General features: G+C 39.7%; 1 long non-coding RNA gene across 2 annotated transcripts in view; it reads left to right on the forward strand.

Annotated features, from left to right (window-relative positions):
• Window positions 1-273: 273 nt before the first annotated feature.
• Window positions 274-26,987, forward strand: part of LOC124545420 — a 78,766-nt gene continuing 52,052 nt past the window's right edge. The window contains exons 1-2 of one of the 2 annotated variants that reach the window (XR_006967625.1): window positions 274-491; window positions 16,421-16,648. This is a non-coding gene — a long non-coding RNA (uncharacterized LOC124545420). The remainder of the gene's footprint in view (window positions 492-16,420; window positions 16,649-26,987) is intronic. The other variant, XR_006967624.1, reaches the window with a different exon arrangement.

The raw sequence follows: 26,987 nt of genomic DNA on the forward strand, positions 1-26,987 counted from the left end.
GAGGCATCGTTAGAAAATTTTTAATTGTTTCTCATACTGCATATCGAGTTTGCGCTAAAAACTTACTGTTTGTCGAAAATTTTGAACTATCATAGGGAAAAGGGCATCATGGATGCCCGGCATCATACCTGTATTTTGTGAAGCTAACCTCTTACTCACGAACAAGAGACTCACTTTTCATATTATCTTATTACAAATAACTCCTTATTAACTAGATAATTTGTATACAGCAGCGTCACTGATAATAACGGTGACCACTGCAGTAGTCATTATCTCTGCCCGTCGTACAGGTTGACTTTTCTCAACGAATATACGTTTCGAAACGACATAGAGTAAATACTTAATACGAAACAACAAAGGTATTGGTCATTGTCAACATAAATTGTGATTTACGTATTGCTGCTACGGATTAACGTGCTTACATGAAGTAATAAATGCAATCAAAGACCCAAAATACAGTTAGAATTTACTGAGGTCGTAGTGAATATCAGGTAAGAAGCGAATTGAAATTGCATTTGCTGTCGCTATAAGCAAGTCACAGGGACAAAAGTTTCAAAACGCAGGATCATATTTACCTTATCCATTCCTTACTTGCAGGCAGTTGTATGTAGCCATTTCAGGACTAACTAAATCAACTAACATTTTCGTATCCCTTAAGGAAAATCAAAAATAAAAAGTCCATGAAGCTCAAATTCTTATACGATGTATCGTTTACAATGAGGTATTCTAACGCTCTGGAAAGAATTTCGTTCAAATTTTCTTTGTGGAAATATATAGAAAAGGGTGCGTCATAAAATGATGATTATTATTTCGCTTTTTTGGTTTATTTTTAAAGATTTTTTTCAGTTCACACAACTATCCTTATCCCAACTACATTCTTATCCCAAATACTGTCGTTATTTAAAACTATGAAAGCGCTAAAGTTTCGTACAAGGCCCTTGATGAATAATAATGCCCAGTCGCATCGAAAAGCACTGTTGGGGGTTCTCTTGCAGTGAGAGGATATTTGGCGAATGGGCTGGCCTGTCCGTTGTCGTAACGTAAACCTCATCGAACATGTGTGAGATGCATTAGGGAAACGTATTGCAGCATATCCTGCTGGTAGATGAGTCAAACGCCCTGGCCTTCATAAATCGGCATAAACAACGAAACCTGTAACGTAAACACACGTGTTCACATCGAATGTAACGAACTCAATTGTGTCGTTCACCCACAAAACGTAAAGCAGTTTCATTTGAAAGGTCTTTTTTGGTTTCAACAGTTTGTTTCGTAGATGTATCAAATAAGATATCGACAAAATCAGTACCTACTTACATGAATACGATACTTCGCAACGATGTGTCAGTTTAATGAAAGGTAGACCTATCATTACATGACAATTCTTCCAATCACTTATTTATACCTAAAAAATCGTCTACTGAGTAGGAGCTGTCATTCATAGATTCTTTTAGTTTGATTTTAAATGCTGGTTGGCTATCTGTCAGGCTTTTAATGCTTTTTGGTAAATGACCAAAGATTTTTGTAGCAGCATATTATTTATCCCATACATTACAGCTTATTATCTGGAAACTAACATAGGCCATACAACTACCTTTTTGCAAATGGTATTCAGTATCTGTTTCTGATATTCGTATGTTTTGTAACTGGGAAGTACAAAATAAAACTAAACTCTGATGAGAAATCAAACCCCTAACTTGTTTTTGCAAATTGTTCTTTAAAATAATAATTCACCCCTTTTTTGTACCAAAGTCAGATTTAATCCAGGATAGCAAAAATCATCCTTTCTTCTTATGTAGTAGCAATGCACATTGCCATTGCTTTTGGAGTGGGAAGGGTTATTGGTAATAAATATCTCTCTCTCCTCTCTCTCTCTCTCTCTCTCTCTCTCTCTCTCTCTCTCTCTCTCTCTCTCTCTCTCACACACACACACACACACACACACACACACACACACACACACACACACACACTCTCTCTATATATATATATATTGGTAATAAATATCTCTCTCTCTCTCTCTCTCTCTCTCTCTCTCTCACACACACACACACACACACACACACACACACACACACACACACACACTCTATATATATATATATATATATATATATTTTATTCAAAGTGCTTCGAACAGGTGCGTGTGTGCGCAGTAGGCTTGAAATCTTTTCGTTTCACTGCCTGTATCCACATCTGCCTGCGCCCTTCGTCCTTTGGAAACCTATACGAAAGAGAAAAAGCAGCTTTGTAGCTTACCATTTCAAGAAATATATACAATTGCAATGTACGCCTGGAAACACACACAGCACTTCAAACCGCCAATTTACGTAACTGTGGCGTTCTGGGTAAGGATATGATACACACAATAGCTTATCAGTATTCAAGAAATGCTGCTAAATTAAACTAATAATACTTACACGTGAAATTTAATGTTACTTCCCTTCACAAAACGATCGGTACAACCATAAGCACAACAGGATACCACCATTGTTTTGCCAATAGTCACGTGGTATAGCAGTAGAGATGTTGGTGCCACGAAATATACGTCATGACCAGTCTACCAATATCTATGGTCGAAGGCCCTGGCACAAAAACTTATTACCAACCTTACGGTCAGCATAGGGGGACGCAATAGGGCATGCACTGTCATCAGTGATGATCACACATTCCATTAAGAGCCATGTCCCGCCATTTGTAAACCTGGGGACCATCATGAAACGCGGACACTTTAGTCTACATTCTACTTTGAAAGAAATTGTTGTTACTGGTCTTCTCATTGCGCAGTTCTTTCACTGACCTCCACTACACTGTAGCAGTTCTATATATGAGTGGCCCACATTTCATTGAACCATACTACTTGGCAGAGACACATCTCGCAAAAATTACGAACTTTTTGTCCATGATGTTTGCACAACAGCTATATTGCCATGACTTGATACACAAATAGCCAAGATATTGCAAAACATCATTCACAATAAGATTCTACGCAGCTTTTATGTTTCCCCGTTCAATCGCGATCACAAGGCCATCTGCAACTATCTACCACAACACCAAGAATAGCCCATACGCAGTCATATAGTGATGATAGCTCTACGTACAAGTCCTGTTGTGAGACATGACACAGGAGTATGACATAATTTTTGTTCACCTCATTGCATCTGGACCCGCAGTTATCATCACGATTCAAAATTAATTTTTGTACATAAAATACCTCCTACATGATAGTACATCATTTTATTTAGCAACATCAGTTGAAGTAACAATAAATCTCATTGCACCTCTGAGGTAGTGTCACCTTGAGCTACACCTGCATGAATACTCTGTAAGTCACCTTTAAGTGTCTTGCAGAGAGTTCATCAAAACACTTTTACTATTCCTCTACCGTTCCACTCTGTAACAGTGAATGGGAAAAACGGACTTTGCTGAAAAGATATCACTGCTCTGAAAAACAGTTTTGTTTTAATGAATGGAATCATTAGTCATCTATTATGTCCATCTCTCTCTCCCCGAATTTTTGATAATACCAAATGAGCTGCCCTTCTCTGAACTTTTTCAATGTCCTCTCGTCAATCCCATCTGGAAAGGGTACCATACTGCACAGTCATACCATAGCAGAGGATGGACAAACATAATGTAGGCAATCTCCTTAGTAGACCTGTTGCATCTTCTAAGTGCTCTGCAAGTAAAATGAAGTCTTTGGTTTGCCTCCCCCAAAATATTATCTATGTGATCATTCCGATTTCAGGAACATTGCATCATAATTATGAACAACACAGGCACTGCAATATTGTAACCATCCACCGACACTTAGCACGTGGCTTTCAGTTAAAAATGTCACCCCTGTATGGCAATATACATAGTTAACATATGAATGCCAGTTGCAAATGCATGGCTGTGGGTCACACTCAGATAGCCTAATTATAAAGTGACCACTCCTGATAAGTGGGAAATCCACATTTGAGTCCTCGTACAGCACAAATTTTCATTATTGTCATTCAGTTATACAGCTGATGGTTGTCCATGCTGTGCCTGTTCCTTTTCACATGCGTGCATGTCTAAAGGAACATGCATTGTACTTCAGAACAACAAAGCCACTGCAATATTTTATTTATCCACCAATACTGGGCTAGTGACTTTCAACTAAAATATCTCTCCTGTATGGGAATATACATAACAGATGAACAAGTGCAGATTGACGACATATGGAAGTTTGGGTCTAGCCATGGAGAATGCTTGGGTAGCCTAATGGTAAACTGACAGCTATTAATAAGCCAGAAACCTGCCGCAAGTCTAGGTCAATCAAAAAAAATTTTTCATTGTCATTCCATTATACAGCTAATGTTTGTCAATATTTGCAACTACAAATACATTTCACGTACTCAGTTCTATCCTATGGTATAATCTGCAACTTGTTTAAGTTTAAATGAAAAAAATATTATTGCTACAGAAGTTGAAATAAGAACATTTTGTCAAGTTGACAAGTAAATTTCTTTAAGAAGCCTCTTCAGGGAGCTAAGAATTCATATACTTACATGTCAGTACATATAATCCATACTGGTATTTCTGGTTCATGATAAAAGTTAATTTAGGATGAATTCATAAATTCACTAACACAATATTAGAATTAAATACAATTCTTATATAGATTACATATCAATCTCTAGTATTCAGAATGGAGCTTATTTATTCTGGTGCAAAAAGTTATAATTGGTTATAAATTGACTTATGACAAGAAAATGAAAATATTCAAATATTTACAGTCAAAATAAAAGAATGTAGTAGCCATTCTATGTGCAGTATACTCAAGGGTACTCAAGAATACGCAATAATATAAGTTGTGTTTATGTTTGCAAGTATGTAGGCAGCAGGTTGTGGTCTGCATAAAGTTGCTGAAACACTCTGTTTGAAGTGTTAAATTAAAACACTAGCTAATTAATGTATGGGAGAAGTGGTTTCTCTTTTTTTTTTTCTTTTTTCCAAATAGTCGTTTCCCTCCTAACAAAAGAAGAAGAGCATAATATTCTAATTCCAAAGAAAGTACGTGTTGATAGGTATGGATATTACCAAAAAAAAAAAAAAAAATGGCTCTGAGCATTATGGGACTCAACTTCTGAGGTCATCAGTCCCCTAGAACTTAGAACTACTTAAAAACTTAACTAACGTAAGGACATCACACACATCCATGCCCAAGGCAGCATTCGAACCTGCGACCGTAGTGTTCGCGCGGTTCCAGACTGAAGCGCTGAGAACCGCTCGGCCACACCGGCCAACGAATATTACCAAACAGTACATTTAATAAGTGAAATATTAACATGAATTCTTTGTCGAAGAATGAAAAAAACTGGTTGAAGCTAACCTTGGGGAAGATCTGTTTGAATCCCAGACAAATGTAGGAACATGTGAGGCAATATTGACTCCGTGATATTTCTTAGAAGATAGATTAAGGAAAAGCAAACCCACATTTACAGCATTTGTAAACTGAAAGAAGGCTTTTGACAATGCTGTGGAATAAAATTGTGACAGTGGCACAGCTAAAAAACAGGAATCCAAAAGTTATTTACAACTTGTTCAGAAACCATATGTCGATTATGAGTCAAAGGGTATGAAAGGGAAGCAGTGGTTGAGAAGAGAGTGAGATGGGGTTGTAGCCTATCCCTGATATTGTTCAATCTGTATATTCAGTAAGCAGTGAAGAAACCAAAGAAAAATTAGGAGCAGGAATTAAAGGCCAAGGAGAAGAAATAAAAACTTTGAGGTTTGCTAGTGAGATTGTAATTCTGTCAGAGACAGCAAAGAACTTAGAAGAGCAGTTGAACAGAATGGACAGTGTCTTGAAAGTAGGTTAAAAGATGAACATTAACAAAAGCAAAACAAGTATGAGGGAATGTAGTCAGGTGATGCAGATGGAATCAGATTAGGAAATGAGGCATTTGAAGTATTACATGAGTTTTGCTGTTTGAACAGCAAAATGACTAATGATGAGCAAAGTGAGAGGATGTAAAATGTGGCTTGGCAGTGGCAAGAAAAGTGTTTCTAAAGAAGAGAAATTTATTAATGTTGAATATAGATTTAAATTTTAGGAAGTGTTTTTCTGGAAGTATTTGTATGGAGTGTAGCTCTGTATGTAAGTGGATGATAAACATTTTAGACAGGAAGAAATAGAGGCTTTTGAAATGTGGTGCTACAGAAGAATACTCAAGACTGGATGGGTAGACCATGTAACTAATGAGGAAATACTGAATAAAATTGGAGAAAAAAGAAATTTGTGGCACTACATGACTAGAAGAAGGGATTGGTTGATGGGACACATTCTGACACATCAAGCGATCACAAATTTAGTATTGGAGGGAAGTGCGAGGGGTACCTTATAGAGGGAGGCCAAGAGATGAATACAGTACTCAGCTTCAAAAGGATGTAGAGTACAGCAGCTATTTAGAGATGCAGAGCCTTGTATGAGATAGAGTAATGTGGAGAGCTGCATCAAACCAGTCGTCAGGCTGTGTGTGGATTTTCATGGTTTAACCATGGACCCAGGACTTTGGTGTTCCTCAGCAGGCCAGAGGCCATGGGCGATGGATTTCAGGAATTGCGACTGTCTCACTGCAAGTAAATTGAACAGTGCAGCATTTTATAGACATTTTGTTTATTCTAGTACATTTTGGCACTTCTAAAGTAGTTTATATATTAGAAAGTATGGATGATAAGAAAAAGAAAGTTGTGGCAATCGCTGCAGTTTGTATGCTATGTACTCATGTATTTCTTGATAGAAAAATCACACAATACCTGTACAATAATTGCCATAACACAGTGGATAATAACTGACAATAACAAATGTAGTAGAAGCAACATTTTATTGGCAGGCACTTATAGTGTTGCTTTACACAACTCTTCCCCAACTTACATATTTCCTTCAAGAGGCTTACTTTTTTCTGAGTCTATTTCTGGAAGTAGTGAAGGTATTTTAAATCTGTCTTGCAACTCCAGCAAAATGCCTATTTTTGTCATCAAATGTGTTTTGCTTTATTGAAATAAAGTAACATCAGTGGTCTTAATGAAACGTATATACCATTTTGCTTGCTTTCTCCATCTAAAAACAGTTCATTACAAAAGATGTTGATGTTAGTACTTAACATTTTTGTTCAGAAGTTTAGAAATGCAAAAGTCCTTACATTTTTTATCAACTTACGTCTTTCCTTACTCTTGAGATCAAAATTTGTCAGGGAAAAATGCTAAAACTTATCTGGAAATCAGAGAAATATCAGAGAATTTCACTTGAGGAAACTTGTGGCAACCCTGGAGAGGTATTAAGAAACAGTTGCCTCGATAATTCAACAGTCTGCAAATGATTACAATCTACATAATTCAAACCCCCTTGGACAAAAAAGGATATGGGAGGGTGATCGTTTGAGTGGGTCAGACTTCAATATGGGATTCTTTTTCGAATAGAGGATTAATTATGTAACATAACAATTATTTTACCATTGTCATTACACACATACCTTGACCTTTCAGAATCATCCCCAATAACTTGGATCTTCTATAAATCTTTAAAATGCTTAAAACACCTCACTCCAGTTTCGTAATGCAAAACTTAACAGTCCAGCAGAACAGTGGTAAAATAATCAAAATTTTAAATATCCTTGTGTGGTTTGCATGATTAGGCTCATAAATTTCAATAATACATTAAGCAACCAAAAGTGTTGTAATTTTTGTCCCAAGTAAGTTATCCGAAAACATCTCTACAGACAATACCTTCAGTTACTTCCAAGTTGCAAGCATAATAGATTCAAAAACCAAGAACATCACGAAACACTCAAACTAGAACAATTTGACTTCAACAGACAGAATTAATTTCTTCACCCTCGTAGGCATACCACTTGTATTGTAGTGCTCTGGGGCTGCTTTGGAGCTCAATCAACATGGCCACTGCTTCACGGGGGGACATGTTGCACAACACCACAGGATCAAATCCAGCCCACTCCTTCACAGTCTGTCACTGAGACCAGTGTTACATCAACACCGATTTATAAACTTCTACAACAGAAAACTTACCAATTAATAATATTCCAATTAAGGATCCTCTGACTGCTGCAGTGCCAGCTTCTAGACATGTAGACTTGCTAAGGTGAGTGCAATATTGCACAACATCAGGAATGAAGGGTCAACAATGTCTTTCATTAACTGGCAATCACAGGTCAGTGACAAGGTTCATATTAACCCACTTGTCTTAACCTAAACAAGCAAAACAAATGTCAAGGAATAAAGTTCTTCTCCTCAGCAGAGCTGCATGGGTACCAGATAATTCTATCAAATTGTCAGACATTTTAACAGTCAAAAGTTGCCATAATTTAATCAGTACATCCACTCGCCAGAAAAGGAATTTCAAACAACAACACTTCACAGCAGCTCATGTTGTGCCTTTGCCTGATGGAAACATTTACACCGACTGGCCCATTAGTCAAATGTACTCTGCTCCCCTCCCACTATACTGGTGTTGGCTGACCACACTGTTTTGATCAGCGCCCTCTCTCCATAGCTATCAGACCTCCAAGAGAGATTGCAGCTCAACAATTCACATTGCTCTAAAAGCCTGCTGCTTGTGTACCCACTCTGGGCCAAGCAAATAGTCTTTGGACCTGCGATACACTCATTGGAAAATTGATACAGCTTTATCAGTAACACATAGTGAAACTTTACATTTTGAATATCGCCTGGATAGGCAGTGTGTGGATCCACTCCTATGAACTGCTTCTGTAATATAGGCCGAGAGGGAACTAATACAAAGTCTCAACACCAAGCTAGCCCACTTTTTATTAGAAGCAGTATTTCCAGACCATCTGCTCTTGATGAAATGGGCCAGAAATCAAGATGGCACTCACTGAGCCCCACAGTGTCGGCCAGAGGGCTCTGTGGTCGGTCTAGTTAGTCTTCTCTTGTAGTGCCAACTTACGAGCGTGTGCACCTGCATTGTGGCATTGTAACTATCGATGCCACACCCCTCCCCCCTGAAACAGTGAACCGTCATGGAATAGGGCTTCTGACAGTGGGGTAAGGGACCCAGGGGTGGCAGAATTGAGGGGGCGGACAACTGAATTGCAGGGACGGCTGCCCACCTGCGTCCCCGAATTGCTTGCGAGGGGGAGAGGAAAATGCCCCTTGCAAAACCTGCCTGGGACGCGCACCGCCACTGGGTATGCTCAGACAAAGAGTCGAAGCAACAACCTCCATGGACGACAGTGTCGGCGTCATGTCAGCCTCAGCATCCATTGGCCGAGGCACCGTGGAGGAACACGTCAGCAATGGCAGCTGGAGGTGGGGCCATGGCGGTGACAGGTGGCACCCGTCCGGCACAGTAGACCGGACCGTTGGCGCAGTCAGGGGCGCCCGCACCTTAGGCACAAGCAACAGAGATGCCATCAGTTGAGTCATGGGCTGTGGCAGGAGAAGCTGCAAAACATCCAATTCTGCCAGAAAAGAACCAGCAGCAAAAAACCGAGGACGTCACAAACAGATCTGGTTTTGGTGTCGCTTGACAGTGCCAGAGGGACCAGAAATCACAAACAAGACACGGCCAAGCTGGCGAAGAATGCGCCCCTGCTCCCAGTGCTGCCTAACAGAGAAAACACGATAGAAAACCAAATAATGTGGCGCCCAGCCATAACAAGGCAAAGCAAAGGGAGCTTCCAGCGGCGGGTGCAACACCTGCAATAGCAACCGATGTGTGCAGCCATGTAGCAGTTGCACTGGGGAATGGGTGCCACACAGCTGGGAGCGCTTGCGAGAGTGTTTGGCATGCAGCTTGTTCATCTGCGACTTAAATGTATGCACAAAGTGTTCAGCCTTGCCGTTCAAATGGAGGTGGAACTGGGCTGAGGTCAGATGGCGAATGCCATTAGCAGTGCAGAACACTTAAAACTCAGAGGACACAAATTGGGGGGCCATTGTCAGAGACAATGACTTCAGGAAGGCCCTCAATGCAAAAAATAGACATCAAGGTCTGAATAGTACTGGCAGATGTGGTACAAGAGATAGGTACAACAAAAGGAAAGTTGCTGTAAGCATCAATGACTAGCAACCAGTGGGTGCCCCAGAAAGGAGCCGCAAAATCAATATGCACATGTTGCCAATGTGCAGTAGGAGTCGGTCATGTGAAGAAGCACTGGCAAGGAGCAAATTGGTGCTCCATGCAAGAGCGACAGTTAGCAAGCAAATTCTCAATTGGTTATCAATATTGACCCAAGTGCAGTGACAACGCACTAATTGCTTCGTCCTCATTATTCCCCAATGACATGCAGTAAGAGGAGGATTTCCGACTGCAATGAATGAGGTATAACCACACAAGACTGATCAGTGTCAGTTCGTAACAAAATAACATCTTGGTGTACAGACAAGTTGAGATGTTGCGCAAAGTAATGTCGAACAAGGGGATCACTAATCCGCATAGCAGACAGAGGCCATTGAGTTTGAATGTACTGCAAAGAAGCGTCAGCGGTTGTCGCAGAAGCAATGCAACAAAAATCCATCGGAAAACCATCATTGAAATCCTTGTCTTGCGAATCAATGAACGTGCATGGCAATTCGGTAGAATCAAACACTTCGTCAGGACCGATAGGTAGATACGACAAAGCATTGGCTGTAGGCCAAAACAAAATTTCATAATTGTAGTTAGACAAAAACAAAGACCAACGTTGCAACTGTTGTGCAGTATGGGCTGGAACTGGCTTTGACAGGTGAAACAACAACGTCAAAGGCTTATGGTTGGTGACCAAATAGAACTTGGGACCGTACAATAAATCATGAAACTTGGTCACTCCATATACAATAGCTAAAGCCTCTTTCTCAATTTGAGAATAGTTTTGCTGGGCAGAATTGAGCAATTTAGACGCAAAAGCGACCGGGCACTCGACAGAAGTAATGCGGTGGGACAGAATTGCCCTGATGCCATGAGAAGATGCATTGACAGCCAAAACATCTGGTTTGCAGTGATCGGAAGGAATCAAACAGTGATCACTCAGCAGAGCAGATTTAAGGTTGTGGAAAGCAGCATCACAATCTGAAGACCAAACAAAAAGAATGTTCTTAAACCGAAGGCACTGCATTTGGTATAAACCAAACATAATATGTGAATCTGCCTAACACAGACTGAAGTTCTTTCAAGTTCCTGGGTGTTGGCAAGTCCCTAATCGCATGGAGATGTGATGGTGAGGGGTGGATACCCTGTCCGTTAATCATATGCCCTAAATACCGAATCTCAGTTTGAAAATATTTGTACTTGTCTCTGTTACACTTGAATCCTGCCTGCAAAAGTACAGTAAATAAAGCCCCAAATTCTGCAGATGTTTGTCAGGGGTGTGACCTGATAACACAATATCATCCATATAATTGGAACAACCAACACACAACTGCTGCAAGCAAGACTGAAAAATAGCAGGAGCCGAAGCACAACTGAATGGAAGGTGGAGAAACTCGAACAATCCAAGGTGGGTGTTGATCATAAAATATTGCCACGATTGTTCGTTGAGTGGAATTTGAAAGTATGCATCCCGCAAGTCAATCTTGGAAAAGAATATACTCACACCAAGCTTAACAAAAATGTCTTCAGGATGTGATAAGGGAAATGTAGCTCCCACTATCTGGGGATTGACTGTAGACAAAGTCAGCACAAATACCGAGACGACCATTTGGTTTTTTCACACACACTATAGACAAAGCCCATTGCAAAGCAGAAACAGGTCCAATGACACCACTGTCTTGCAAATGCTGAAGTTCAGCAGCCACGGCGTCGCACTGTGCATGTGGTACCAGGTGTGCGCGCCGGAAGAATGCCATGGCATTGTCTCTAACTACAATATGCGCTGCAAAGTCTGTGGCATAACCAAGGCCCTCAGAAAAGAGTTCAGCAAAATCATCCCATAATGTGGCCACACTGTCTGCATGGCCACAAGCATTGTCGCAAAGTACATTGTCCTGAACTGCGAGGTCAAAATGTTCAAATGCGTCCATGCCAAAAGTGTTTGGAGCATAACTAGAGTGGAGCACAGTTACCGTCATCACACTATACATGGCTTGCAAACTATACACGCCTAGCATTGAAATTTCCTGTCCAGGAAATGCAGTCAGCATGGAATGCGAACATCGAAGTGGGGACAAACCAAGCATGTCATAAGTTGATCTGTTGAGTAAAGAAACAGACTCACAAATGTCCAACTGCACACGAACAGAATTTCCACAAATGTTCAAAGTCACAAAAAGTTTATTCGCATTGCGCTGAATGCAAGAGGAAGCGTCTGGCAAAGCTTATTCATGCACACTACAAGCTGTAGAAGCATGTGAAGCAGAAGGCCTTGAAGAAATGGCATTAATGTCCATAGGCTGATGATGGGAACTATGATGATGGCAGTTTCCATTGTGGTGACCCCCACTCGAGTCACACCAATGTGAAACAGTCTGAGAATTAGAGTGCCTCTTACTACACACAGCTTGCACATGTCCTTTAATACTGTGCATGACAGGATGGGCAACTGTCCCGTGGTTGGGCATGAGAGCAATTCAGAGAAGATTTTAATTGCTTAGTGGGTGCCTGGTTGAAAAATTGTTTACTTGCATGCGAGCGGTGCGGCGTAGCTCCGTGTGCCGGGGCAGGGCTGGAGGACACGTGTTGTGCCTCGCTAACAGTACTCACACCCGAGGTCACGTAGAATGTGGAAGTAGCCATACATAATGTATCTTGTCTGTCTAGCAAGTGTACTACTCACAGCAAAGACGGGTTTTTAAATCTTAGGAATTGTTCGTGGATGCAGTGATCCACCACATTCTGCGTTGTAGCATCCCGAATCATGATATCCACATAGGAGAGTCCACAGGAGCAATTAAAGTCACAATCAGATGTTAGGTCAGCTAACCACAAATTATTTGACTGAGTAGGACCATGCAGGAGACAGAAAAATTTGTAGCATGCAGCCACCACATTTACGCTGTCACAGAAGTGGGAGTTTAAAGCTGCTATCACTTTGGCAAAAGTTTTATTTTCTGAGCGGGTGGTGGGAAACAATTTTATGAGCACAGGGTATAACACAACTATGACATTAGCAATGAAAAAGGCAAGCTGCTCTGTACCTGGTATGTTGTATGCGGTGAACTGAGCCTCAAGCTGGGCAGTGTATTCTGGCCAGCATTCAGAGTCCAGATTGAAGGCACGGAATGGCAGCACGGTATGCGTCATCTGTGGCACAGGCGGGGCATTGGAGATGCCGAGGCAGCTGCAATTCGTGGTGTGACAAGTCTATTCACATCAGCAAGCAGTGGTGTCATTTGCTGAGCCTGAAACCGTACAATATCGAACAGTGAAGCCTGTTCCTGTTGTGAAGCCATCGTTGACAAAAAATGATTTCTTAGAGGGAATGGTGGGAGTGCACATGCACTCAGTCACACGGAGACAGCACAAAAAAGATAAAGCAGTACCAAACAAAATATAGGCTGAGAGTGAAGGAGCAAGTAGGAGCAGGAGAGGTGAAGCACTTTGGTACTGCATGTAACTTTAGCACTTTTAATAGAGTCAAAAACACAAGTGAATATTGAATTCATACATAACTTTGGACAGGATGAGCACATAGGTGTGAAGACATCTAATCCTGTGAAGTTAGGATGACTGTTTTGCATAATCTCAAAACTAACAAATACTTGTTGCTGTCCAGACTCTAACTGAACATAACTAATACAAAGCCTCAATAGCAAACTAGCCCACTCGGTAGCAGAAGCGATATTTCCAGGCTGTCTGTTCTTGATGAAAAACAGCCAGAAATCAAGACAGCCCTCACTGAGCACCACAGCGTCAGCCAGAGTGCGCTGTTGTCGGCATAGTTAGTCTCCCCTCGTAGTGCCAACTTACGAGAGCGTGCACCTACGTTGTGGCATCGTAACTATCCACGCCACGTTAAATAACATCCAAAACATTGAGAATATGTGTAGTACAATACCACACTAATTTCATCATCAGTATTCTAAAACTACAGAGGTACTGTTCAGTTTTGTAGACAAACATATATATTGAGGTAATAGAAATTTTGAAGCAAATGTGATTTATTTTACAACTATTTTTCCTTAAATTCTTAATGACGTTTTTAAAAATTTTATATGGCTCACTGTCCAGCTGAAATCTCTTTAAATCTACACATCATTGTGCACTCTGTCCACTTATTTTGAAGTCCCAGAGTTTGGCTGCGGTACTGCTGTCAGTGTCCTCAGTTGCACTTTTTCTCAGCACATACATATATGGAGAAATACATAAAACATCCTGTTTTAGTAAAGCAATACAGCTTACTTCTAAGCCTTTACGAAATGATTAAAATCCAATTATGTATCAAATACAAGATTTCAGTTGTATATAAAAGCTTTTTACAAAATAATGAAGAAAAACTAAACTCTGTCTAAATATGTTGTGGAAGACCCAACACTACCAACCAACCACACCAGTCATAAGACTGATGACACAACTTTAAACACGGCACCCATTCTACCTCATCAGGGTTCCCTCTCCTTCCTTTCCTCATATTTCTCTTCACCCCTTTTTTCCTTTTCCACCCTCCTTTACCTAACGCACCCCCTCTTCCACCTGCACATTTTAGCCTCAACGATACCGCCATCTCCTCCCCACCCCTTCTCATTTCCCAACAACCACTCCTATCTCATCGATACCACGCACATGTCTTTCATCCTTGTGCCACTGTGCTCCTGTCCTCCTCCATGCCCAACCTCCTCCTCTTCACCAATCGCCTGTTCCACCAATCCTGTGAAGGGCACCATAGTGTGAAGGACAAGATATTTCAAAACATTGTGGAAGCTATTCTTCAAGTCTCTTTCATTTAAACTAAAAATTACTGGTTTTATTAAACTTTACTCATTGTTTTTGGAAATTACGGTTTTATTATGATCGTTTCTGTCAGAACACCCACATTTACTTCATATACAGTAATTGGCCAATTATCAGAACATATTTTCATTCTGTGCATGATTACATGAAACTGCTAGTACCAAAGATATAAATAGGAAATTTTCAACATCATAGAAAATAAACTATGTAGTAGTATTTAGTTTACATTAATATTTCATTCAGTTTATTATGTAAAGTGCCATAAATTACGCATACAGTACCAAACATTACCTAGACACACATAGATATTTTACCATATTGTAATCATATTTCCCTTTATGTAGTTGACTTTATTATTTGCTTATGCCTGTGTTTTCATTAATTACTTTTCCTAAGAAACCTTGTCAACTGAAAGAGTGTATTGGCAAACACAAAATAGTATGAAGACTGGATAATGTTACAGATCCTCATTGTCTCTATTGCATATAATATAACTCATATTTACCATATTTTGTCACTTTATTTATGTCACAGCATTTTGTTGATTCCTTACTCCATTGCCATTGATACATTTCTACATCATCATATAATCATTTAATGATAAAAATCCATGCTGTGTTCCTTTTTTACAAAACTGACTATACAAAATCACATCTACAGCAATAAACCAATCCCATTACCTAACACAGCATCTCTCTCTATTTCATAAGAGATAAAAGCTTGTATATTACATTTCATTAGCTTAGGTAATGAGATTGTTTTACTTTTAAAAATATTTTTTTTTCTCATTGTGCCTGATTGACTTTTTTTATCACAAATGCTTCTCATTGTCCTAGTTTAGGTAACACTTTTATTTCATCCCAAAATTATTTATTCTAGCATGAACGGCAAGGTACTGATATATAGCTATGAACACTGACATATTGTGATAAACTGATTTTATTTCTGTCAGAACAATAGTAAATTTACTGTTGCAGCTGCTGCAGTAGCCACCAGAAAGATCGCGGGAGGCGCACATCGGCACAGCGCGTCACGGACGGTAGTTGCCGCAAATAGAGTCCCGTCCACCAGAGGGCACACAAGAATTTGGCCGTGACCTCTGCCAGCGGAACAACAAGAACAACTCAGGCAGCATGGGCCGGGCCCAGTGAGTTCACATCGGGAATGCCTATGAGACAGTTCCCGGTCTACTCAGAAGTGCGACGGAAAACGTGAACCGTGTTACTACAGAATTGGGGCGTGTCGATGTGCGCCTCCTGAGATCTTTCTGGTGGCTACTGCAGCTGCTATATTATTTGCTGATTGCACACTCAACTTCAGACAGTAAAATCAAAGATATCTTGCCATTATTTTCCCAAATCTCATCAATATTACTAATCGCCCAAACATATATAAGACAATTTTGCATCACATTTTTTCTGAAATAACTTTTAAACATCATTTGCTTCCATCTTCTGATATCTTATTTGTATACTCAAGATTTAGAAATTCTGTCATGTAATGTAGGCTGTATACAGTGCTTATAATTGTGTTATTCAACAAATGACTAAGCATCCTTCAGGACAGAAACTTATACAGTGGTAAAGAGGTAGAAGATGGATGACCAAAACTGAGAGAGAATTCTAGGACAGAAAAGATGTAGATGTTGGATAACCATCCAGGAACAGAACCGTAGGACAAGAAAGATGTAGATGATGGGTGACCAAGCTGGGACAGAATGCCAAGACAGGAAAGATGTAGAAATGAGTGGACCAGGAAGCAAAGAATCATTACACCAAGGTAGGGAAGGATTACAACAACATAGTTTATTCACTAATTTACAGTAAACCCCTATTTAGTTACTTTAATCATTGTCCAAAGAGTTTTCAATTTGGCAGCTGACACCACTTTACGTGGGGTCAACAATGATGATATGTGCAAGGTTGGAGTCCCTTGCAGCACAGAACTATAAATTGTGTTACCTCTACCTGAAAATGTGACATCTTGTTACTGGTGAAGAGACAATAAACATTTCATATCTCTTTGTAGTCACAAGAAAATAGTGAAAGGTACCAGGTTCGAATCCCTGGCACGCAAAAATCATTTGTATTGTCATTTCAGGTTCCAGTATCATGCTATTGGTGAACATACTTAATATCTGACACCTGATCAATTCATATAGGTACTGAGTTTTACTCCTCGTCCATCACCACAATTTCACTTCATGGGGTTACGCACTTGTGTGTTGCACTTTATTACATACCTTCTGGGGTTATTTCTCTGGCCCAGTGAAAGCGTCATGGGGTTGCCGGTGCAGTGTGAAATGTATTGTCATTATCTCCAAGTCTGGACATTTAGCCTCGTAAACCAATACTGGTGAACACTTCGATAGTGTATGCATCTTAATTGCCTAGTCGAGTCTCAATCAGACATGCAAGCTTTGTTTGGTTAACAGTGGGTTCAAATTCGTATCACGAACGACAACTCATGTCATTTAAAGAGCAGGATAAGACTTCTGAAGTGTCACATATTCTAATGAAGTTTAATTTAAAAACGTTAGGGACTGTCTCATCTATAATAACTTGTTTTCTCTCACCATACAGTGAAGATGCTGAGTCGAAGATAGGCATGACAAAAGGACTGTCACAATATAAGCTTTTGGCCAACAAGGCGCTTGTCGAAAACAGATAACACACACACACACACACACACACACACACACACACACACACACACACACACACAAATGCAACTCTCACAGACATGACTACAGCCTCTGGCAGCTGAAGCCACACATATTGTTACGTTCCACCATGGATTTTCTGTTGTTTGATACTTGTTTTCTAATATTTATTATATTGTGGTATTATTTGTGGTATTATATTACATCTGGACTGACTGCCGTAATGAGCAGTGGTATCCAGTGGTCTCTTGTGGTAGTTGCTGTGTATAGTCAGGTGGCTAAACCCCACAGGATTTCAGCATTCAGAGGAGCTGCAACATAGCTGTGTTACATTGGTTGTATTCAGCAGTGGCCCACTATTTTTGCTGTCAAGTGTACATCATGTTAAGTGCAGCTTTAAATGTCAACACATCACACCACCATGGTTTGCAAAGGTCAGGTTATATGCGGAACATGTGGTTCAGCTGCCCATGAATGATGTCCTAAATGAATACCCCACACATGTGTGTAAATTACCATTCATTTTGGAGGAAGCAAAATGGTAATCCAAGAAGAGCACAGAATCCAGGAGATAAAGTTTACCAATGCTTCTCTTACTTTGAAGTGAAGAAGACATAGGGCCACACAGCCACCTACTTCAGTGAAGTTATTCATCTCAAAACTATACCAGCCTGTACAAAAGACTTGTAGTGGCAACCAGACACTAACAGCTGAGCAGAGCCAAACCTACACTTATATATGTACCCTTGAACTTTCCACTTACAACTGAAGCAATGGTGGCTGCAGGACATATTGTTGGGAAGAATAATACACCTTCATGTCAGAGAGAAACAGAATTAAAAATCTGTTAAAACAGCCTTACCAATGTCCCAAAACTTGAACCTGAGGATGAAAAACAACAGGCTAGAAAAAACAGGTCCAAAACCATCAGTCCATGCGATCTTCATCCTATCTGATGAATCAGATGATGACCATGTTATAGGTGGTATCAATGTTGATGTCTGCCTTGGAGATCAGCAAGTTCCTCTCACCCTCCCTTGTTGCAGACTCCCCACCAAGGAGGAACAACAATGGGAAAACAGCGGAAAAACCTCACTGCTAAGGCGGCTTTCATACTACAATGGATAATCAACTGGTTTTGGGCACATGTGGTGGGTCTATGACTATTAAATCAGGGAAGATCAAAGTGTGTAATTTTTCAGCAGATACATTTTAAGCTATATGACACCCTTGGACTACATGGTTGTGGCTACCACAAAAAAATATGTCCTTATGACAGAGAAGGCTGAAGAAGGAGTGACTATTCTCATAAACAACACAGCCCTAAACAGAGGGTGGAGCATTCACCGCAGCAGTGCATTAGTGTCGTTCATTCTTCTTTATATTTCTGTGTGCTCTCCATCCCACATGCCCACTGCTCAGTGGAAAATGGTTGATGACTTTTACTGGTGATCACTTCTTGATCTAGATTCACCTTCCACACAGAGTGGTGCCCAGAATAAAACTGGCATTACCGGTGCTCCGTAAGGCAAACACGAAAGGGGTACAGTTTACAAAAGTCACCCAGAACTAGATTTCTGGATGACGTTTCTAAACTGTACCCCTTTCCATTAATCTCTCCAGTCCTTTCCCTTCACTCCTCTTTCTTCCCCTTCAACTCTTCTGCCAGAAGGAGGAGCCACTGGCTCCAAAAGCTTGATAAATTGACTGACCTAGAAAGCTATGCACAATGGGCCAAAATCATGCAAAGCAAAATCCCTGTGGTTATTAGTGTCAGTGAGGTGGTGTTTTAGGTTAGCAAAAGATTCAGGCAACCTGTTGTGAAGGAACTTACTAGTATTCTACAATATTGTAGAATATTACATTGGTGTCACATGTGTCTTCATTCATAATGTATAAAATATTCTACCAAGAACTCTCATAACAGTCCATCAATGCAAATGTTTAACAATGCATAGAAAAATAATGTTAGCTCCCTTCATCAGGACATTAGAGGACTGAGTAATAAGGTAAAAAGGATCTTCATCTCCTTCATAAAGTTAGTGAGAGCTGAGTTTTGTGCCTATCTGAACACTAAATGACATCACAGTTAAAGCAGTTATATATAAAGGTTGCACTCTGGCATCTTACTTATGTAGAACTAATGTGCATGAAGGTTAAGGTTCTACATAATTATATAAACACAGAACACAAGTGCAAAAACATTGAAATGAGTAGATTCTATAGAAATCAACATGTAGAAGTGAGTGCTTGTTCAATAATACTGAATAATAGTTCAGCCTTAATTGTAACTGTATACAGATTTCTACTGGGCAATTTTGATCTGTTTGTGGGGCATATGGATTCCTTATCATGCTATCTATGAGACAACAAGAAGCAGTTAACAGTCTGTGGTTATTTCAATGTGCATTTTGTGAATATAGAAAAAGACATCTGGACACCTTATTTGGTATTCATAGTTTGATATGTTGTTGTTGTTGTGGTCTTCAGTCCTGAGACTGGTTTGATGCAGCTCTCCATGCTACTCTATCCTGTGCAAGTTTCTTCATCTCCCAGTACCTACTGCAACCTACATCCTTCTGAAACTGCTTAGTGTATTCATCTCTTGGCCTGGAAATGTCTTAGAATTTAAAACCTGGTTCTTAAATCTCTGTCTTACCATTATATAATCTATCTGATACCTTTTAGTATCTCCAGGATTCTTCCATGTATACAACCTTCTTTTATGATTCTTGAACCAAGTGTTAGCTATGACAGTTTGATGCTGTCATTTTGGAAATTTTATTATTGATATCATCACAGTTTGATATCAATAATTAAATTTCCAAAATGACAGCATAAAGACAGTAGAATAATGTTCAATAATTGATCATGTTTTCTTTGATGAAGCTCAAAGCTAGAAAATAACTGTACACTCTATGATCATGATGCACAGTTAGTTAAGATATACATGGTAGTGGCTTACCGTTTATTCTCCTCAGTGTAAATCAGTTAGAATATTTAATGATTCTGAGACAACAAATTTTAAGAATAGTTTACAACACATGACCTGGGAAAAAATTTATAGTGAATTAAATGGTGAAATAAAATTTAATTTACTCCATGATAAAGTCATATTGTTGTTTGAAAACAGCTTTCCTCATAAAGTAATCAAAAAGGACATTAAACATCCAAGTAAAGAAACATGGATCACTATCTGGTTTAAAGCATAATGTGAAAGGCAAAGAGAAGTGTATCTGTTGGCAAGAACAGGTAAAGATCCTGCAGTAGTTGCATACTCCAGAAATGACTCAAAATGACTAAGAAAGTCATTTGAAAACCAATAAATGTTCACCTTACATCAAAAATCATTGCAACAATAGACATAATCCATATTGAATGTAGTCCTATATGGAACGTAGTGAAATGAGGGACAGGACAGCATCATTGTTGATTCAAATGGAGGGGCTATACATGATCAGTCCTAGGTAGCAGGTATGTTTTTAATCTACGTATGTTTGCAGATGGGGATATTCAGCTGGAAAATAATTGTTAAAATTCATCGTGGACCTTCATCTGCACAATTCGCTTCACTACTAGTTTCGGTCAAATAAACGTTATGGAGCATAAGCTGCCATAAACAGCTGGAAAGTTATACCCTAATAGGAGTAATTTGCTCTTTTGAGCCCACCATAGTAGTGAAACAATTTCTTTTCAATAATGGCTGTGTACAATAGTTTTCATGGAGAAGCAAAGCTCACAACAGCAACTAACACACTGACCAATGTACATTATACTACATAACATCACAGGTTGGCATTTTGCATGACCTGTCTAAGCTGTTTGATTGTGTAAATCACAGTATCCTCCTAGATAAAATGAGGTTTTGTGGAACTGGCAGTAACAGTCAACTGATGAATAAAAAGTTCCAACACCAAGAAATAATAACTGTTGAGTAATGAAATTTCAGGAACACATTTTTTCTAGGTAACATATTTAAGTGATTAATGTTGAAAAATCACTGGTTAATGTAAACATGAGAAAAACCATTGCAAATGTGAAATGTTGGTACATTAATAACTGATGTAACTGCCAGAATGTTGAATGCAAACATGCATTCATTTTGTTGTGCAGGTACTGGATATGAGTTTGTGGAGTGGAGTTCCATGTCTGTGGCACTTGGTCAGAGTCAATACAGGGATAATTAATGCTGGTTGTGGATAAAGCTGGTTGTCATCTGATGATTTCCCATACATGCTCGATTGGAGATGTACATGGTGACTGAGCAGGCCAAGGCTACAAGTCAGCATTGTTTGATGTTCAGAATATTCCTATCTCCCAACTGCGGTGACAGGCACTGCACTCACATGAGATTTTATTTCAGTTAGCAGAACACTGTTCTATTCTGTGCTCACTTGTTTCACAGCAGTGTTGACTCAGTGCTGGTCATGATGCTGCAGGACTTCCACAAAACTCATGCTTGCATATGCAGTTGCTACTCATAGTCATTCATTGATTCTGTCATGAAGTGCAGAGCAAGTGTATACTCAAAATCTGAGTTTCAGGTCTGGAGGGAGGGGGGGGGGGGGGGTCAGAAAGATAGTAGATGTTAAATTTTGGACAAATGATGAAATAGTTTTGAGATATCACAGTAAATGATTCTGGGTGCACCTTCTCTTAATGAATATTCACAACATGTTGTGGCATCTGTCTGCTTGGTTAGGAATGGTGCAAGTTTGATTTGTGGTGATTTTTTGTAGGCAAGAAGAGAGGGGCAACTACCTTCGCCTGCCCCTTAATGGCTACATCTTTGATACAAAGTATTGCATACACCTGATATTTAGCCTTTCTTAATCTAATATGTTTAGCTTCAATCTAGCCTTCAAGACGTTCTTTTGTAACCATAATTTTCAGCCCTTTAAGTGCTCTTATGACCAGATTATATTGTCACTGCCAGAAACTGAATACAGTCAGGCGAGTTTACATTAACCACAGTTCTTTACTTTCCTCCACTTGCGAAACGAACTGAGCTGCTGGGAAATGGCCTTCTGTTATTAGTTATTCAGTTTTATTGGTGTATCTTCAATGCAATTTATTTTCAAAAAAGTATTACCCATAGACCATATGGTATGAACATTTATGCATTCAGGGCATAAATTTGCTACACATGCTCATTTGAGGCATGAAAAACATATTTATAATAAAAAATCGCTTTCTAAATTCAGTGAACTTAGGCTTTTAACCACTGTAATCAAACCTAAATGTCTTATGGATCAGAAACTTTAATTTTAAATGGAAAGAGGGATACTGAAGAAATTCAAAAGAAAGAAATTTCATGAGTAGATCCTGACACAGTGAACAATGCCCTTCTTTTAATGATAACCACCCCAGTTGACATGCGTCAATAGCACTCTCTCCGCTATTTTGCAATAATACAAACTCCGCTGCCCTTCTTGAATTTTTTTGATGTCTTCCACCAGTCCCAGCTGATGTAGATCCCACACCACACAGCAGTACGCCAGAAGAGGACAGGCAAGCATGTGTAAGCAGTCTCGTACACCTGTTGCACTTCCTAAGTGTTCTGCCAATAAACTGCTGCAGTTCTTGGTTTGCTCTCTTCTCAACATTGTCTATGTGATTGTTCCAATTTAAGTTATTTGTAATTGTGATCTCTAAGTATTTAGTTGAATTTATGGTCTTTAGATTTCTGTGACTTATCGTGTAATCAAAATTTAGCAGATGTCTTTTAGCACCCATGTGGATGACTTCATACTTTTTTATTATTTTGAGTAAGTTACCACTTTTTACATGATATAGATGTCTTGTATAAATCATTACACATTTGGTTTTCATCTGCTGATGATCTTACATGATGGTAAATGACAGCATCATCTGCAAACAATCTAAGAGGGCTGCTCAGATTGTCTCGTACGTCATTTATGTAGATCAGGAACAGCAGAAGGTCTATCACATTTCCTTGGGAAATGCCAGTTATTACTTCTGATTTACTCGATGACTTTCTGTCAGTTACTATGAACTGTTATCTTTCTGACTGGAACTCATGAACCAAGTTCACACAACAAAAGCAATACTCATTACGCATAGAATTTGTTTAGAAAACAATTGTGAGGAATGGTGTCAAAAGCCTTCTAGAAATCTAAAATATATGTAATAAGTCTGACATCTGCTGTTGATAGCTCTCATTACCTCATGAGAATAAAGAGCTAATTATATTTTACAAGAACAGTATTTTCTGTATATATTGTAGCTATTTGTTAATAAGTCATGTTATTTGAGGTAATTCATAATGTTCAAACGTCGTATATGTTCCAAAATACCACTGCAGATGACTATTTTATATGCCATGCTGGATCACTCCTCTGCTAGCTAGGCTATGGAACAGCTGACAATTCTTGTTACCCTTGCTTGTACTGCTCTCACTATAACACATGCTATACAGTGGCAAATCATGGGCCTGCGATGCAAATTTTTGTTAGTGACACTGGACGTTTTCAACCTCTATTATCATCATCTTGTGAAGTTATGATCTGAAGATGGTTGTGAAGAACAACCAAAACTAGTCACTGTCCTTTAACTATGAATTGAAAATTGTGGTCTATGCCTTAAAAGATATTACATTAAAATTTTTTGTTCAGTAAATTATATTAAGACTGCCACCTCCTCCCTGACATCTAGCTTCACTAATAATTAGGTTTATTTCCAGAGTGTTTTGTTATTAGTACCTCTGAATTTCTAAAGACTTGTAACAGAGTAATTTGCTATTCAGCATACTACTTGAGAGATCTATTTCTCCATATTGTAATAAGAATACTTTCCAGATCACTGCAAATGGATATAATACACAATGTGTTTCACAGTACACACTGTTGACATTTTAGTTAAATAAACTCTCAGAATCTCAGGTATTAAACCTGGTGCCATCATCCAAATGGTCCAATATTTCAGGATGCTAGCTGTCCATTTTCAGGTGGCCATGGCCATCCGCACCACATACTATCATCTGCCAGGAAAGCCTAAAAACACAAATGAATTCTAGCTTCTTCAGTGCCATGGTTGACCTTTAAAAAATTTAGGACGCTGTCATTTGTTCAGCAACAGGTAGAATTAACTTACTGAACGATGGTAATTGTAGTAAAAATCCAAACAATTTTATCTCTCTCTGTCTCTGTCTCTCTCTCTCTCTCTCTCTCTCTCTCTCTCTCTCTCTCTCTCTCTCTCTTCTCTCTCTCTTTTTCTCTCTCTCTTCCCCACCCCAACCCGCCACCTGACCACCTCTCTCCTTTGATACTTCCAGTTTTCCCCAAATATTATTCAGTAACACCCATGAAACATCGACCTTGCCTTTGGTGGAGAGGCTTGTGTGCCTCAGTGATGCAGATAGCCGTACCGTAGGGCAACCACAATGGAAGGGTATCTGTTAAGAGGCCAAACAAATGTGTGGTTCCTGAAGAGGGGCAGCAGCCTTTTCAGTAGTTGCAAGGGCAACAGTCTGGATGATTGACTGATCTGGCCTTGTAAAATCAATCAAAACGGCCTTGCTGTGCTGGTACTGTGAACAGCTGAAAGCAAGGGGAAACTACAGTCCTAATTTTTACCGAGCTTTACTGTGTGGTTACATGATGATGGCATCCTATTTAAAAAAGACTTCAGGTCAGGTGAATACATGGTTATAAATCAAATATGGGTAATCCAGTGGTATGCCAACTACATCCACAGATGATGAAGAAATTGAAGAAATGTATGATGAGATAAAAGACATTATTCAAATAGTTAAGGGAGATAAAAATTTAATAGTCATGGATGACTGGAATTTGACAGTAGGACAAGTTGTAGGTGAATATGGACAAAGGGTAAGGAATGAAAGAAGAAGCTGTCTGGTAGAATTTTGCACAGAGTGTAACTTAATCATTGCTAACCCTTTGTTTAAGAAACTTCCTGGCAGATTAAAACTGTGTGCCCTACCGAGACTCGAACTCGGGACCTTTGCCTTTCGCGGGCAAGTGCTCTACTAGGAGAGCTTCTGTAAAGTTTGGAAGGTAGGAGACGAGATACTGGCAGAAGTAAAGCTGTGAGTACCGGGCGTGAGTCGTGCTTCGGTAGCTCAGTTGGTAGAGCACTTGCCCGCGAAAGGCAAAGGTCCCGAGTTCGAGTCTCGGTCGGGCACACAGTTTTAATCTGCCAGGAAGTTTCATATCAGTGCACACTCCACTGCAGAGTGAAAATCTCATTCTGGAAACATCCCCCAGGCTGTGGCTAAGCCATGTCTCCGCTATATCCTTTCTTTCAGGAGTGCTAGTTCTGCAAGTTTCGCAGGAGAGCTTCTGTAAAGTTTGGAAGGTAGGAGACGAGATACTGGCAGAAGTAAAGCTGTGAGTACCGGACGTGAGTCGTGCTTCGGTAGCTCAGTTGGTAGAGCACTTGCCCGCGAAAGGCAAAGGTCCCGGGTTCGAGTCTCAGTCAGGCACACAGTTTTAATCTGCCAGGAAGTTTCATATCAGCGCACACTCCGCTGCAGAGTGAAAATCTCATTTTGGACTTTGTTTAAGAGTCACAAAAGAAGTTGTATATGTGGAAGAGACCTGGAGGCACTGGAAAGTGTCAGATAGATTATATAATGGTAAGATAGAGATTTAGGAACCAGGTTTTAAATTGTGAGACATTTCCAGGGGCAGACGTCAACTCTGACCACAGTTTATTGGTTATGACTAAAGGTTAAAACTGAAGAGTCTGCAGAAAGGTAGGAACTAGAGGTTGTATGAAGTTTCAGAGGGAGCATTAGGGAACAATTGACAAGAACAGAGGAAAGGAATACCATGAAAAAAGAATGGCTACTTTTGACAGACAAAATAGTGATGGCAGCAGAGGATGAAGTAGGTAAGAGGATGAGGACTAGAGGTACTGAATTTAATTGATGAAAGGAGAAACTATAAAACGTAGTAAACGAAACAGGCCAAAAGGAATACAAATGTCTCTAAAATGAGATCAACAGGAAATGCTAAATGGCTAAGTGGGAATGGCTAGAGGACAAATGTAATTATGTAGAAGCATATATCACTAGGGGTAACATAGATGCTACCTATGGAGAAATTAGAGAGACCTTTAGGGAAAAGGGAACCACCTGTATGAATATCAAGAGCTGAGATGGTAAACAAGTCCTAAGCAAAAAAGGGAAAGCTGAAAGGTGGAAGAAGTACATAGAGGGTCTATACAAGGATGATGTACTTGAGGACACTATTAAGGACACAGAAGAGGACATAGTTGAAGATGAGATGGGAGATATGATACTGCGTGAAGAATTTGACAGAGTACTGAAAGATCTAAGGAGAAACAAGGACCCAGGAGTGGACAACATTCTGTTAGAACTACTGATAGCCTTGGGAGAGCCAGCCATGACCAAGCTTTTCTATCAAGTGGGCACTCACACTTCAGGAAGAATAAAATAATTCCAATCCCAAG

The sequence above is a fragment of the Schistocerca americana genome, chromosome 8 (assembly GCF_021461395.2).
Source record: "Schistocerca americana isolate TAMUIC-IGC-003095 chromosome 8, iqSchAmer2.1, whole genome shotgun sequence".
Lineage (NCBI taxonomy): Eukaryota > Metazoa > Arthropoda > Insecta > Orthoptera > Acrididae > Schistocerca > Schistocerca americana.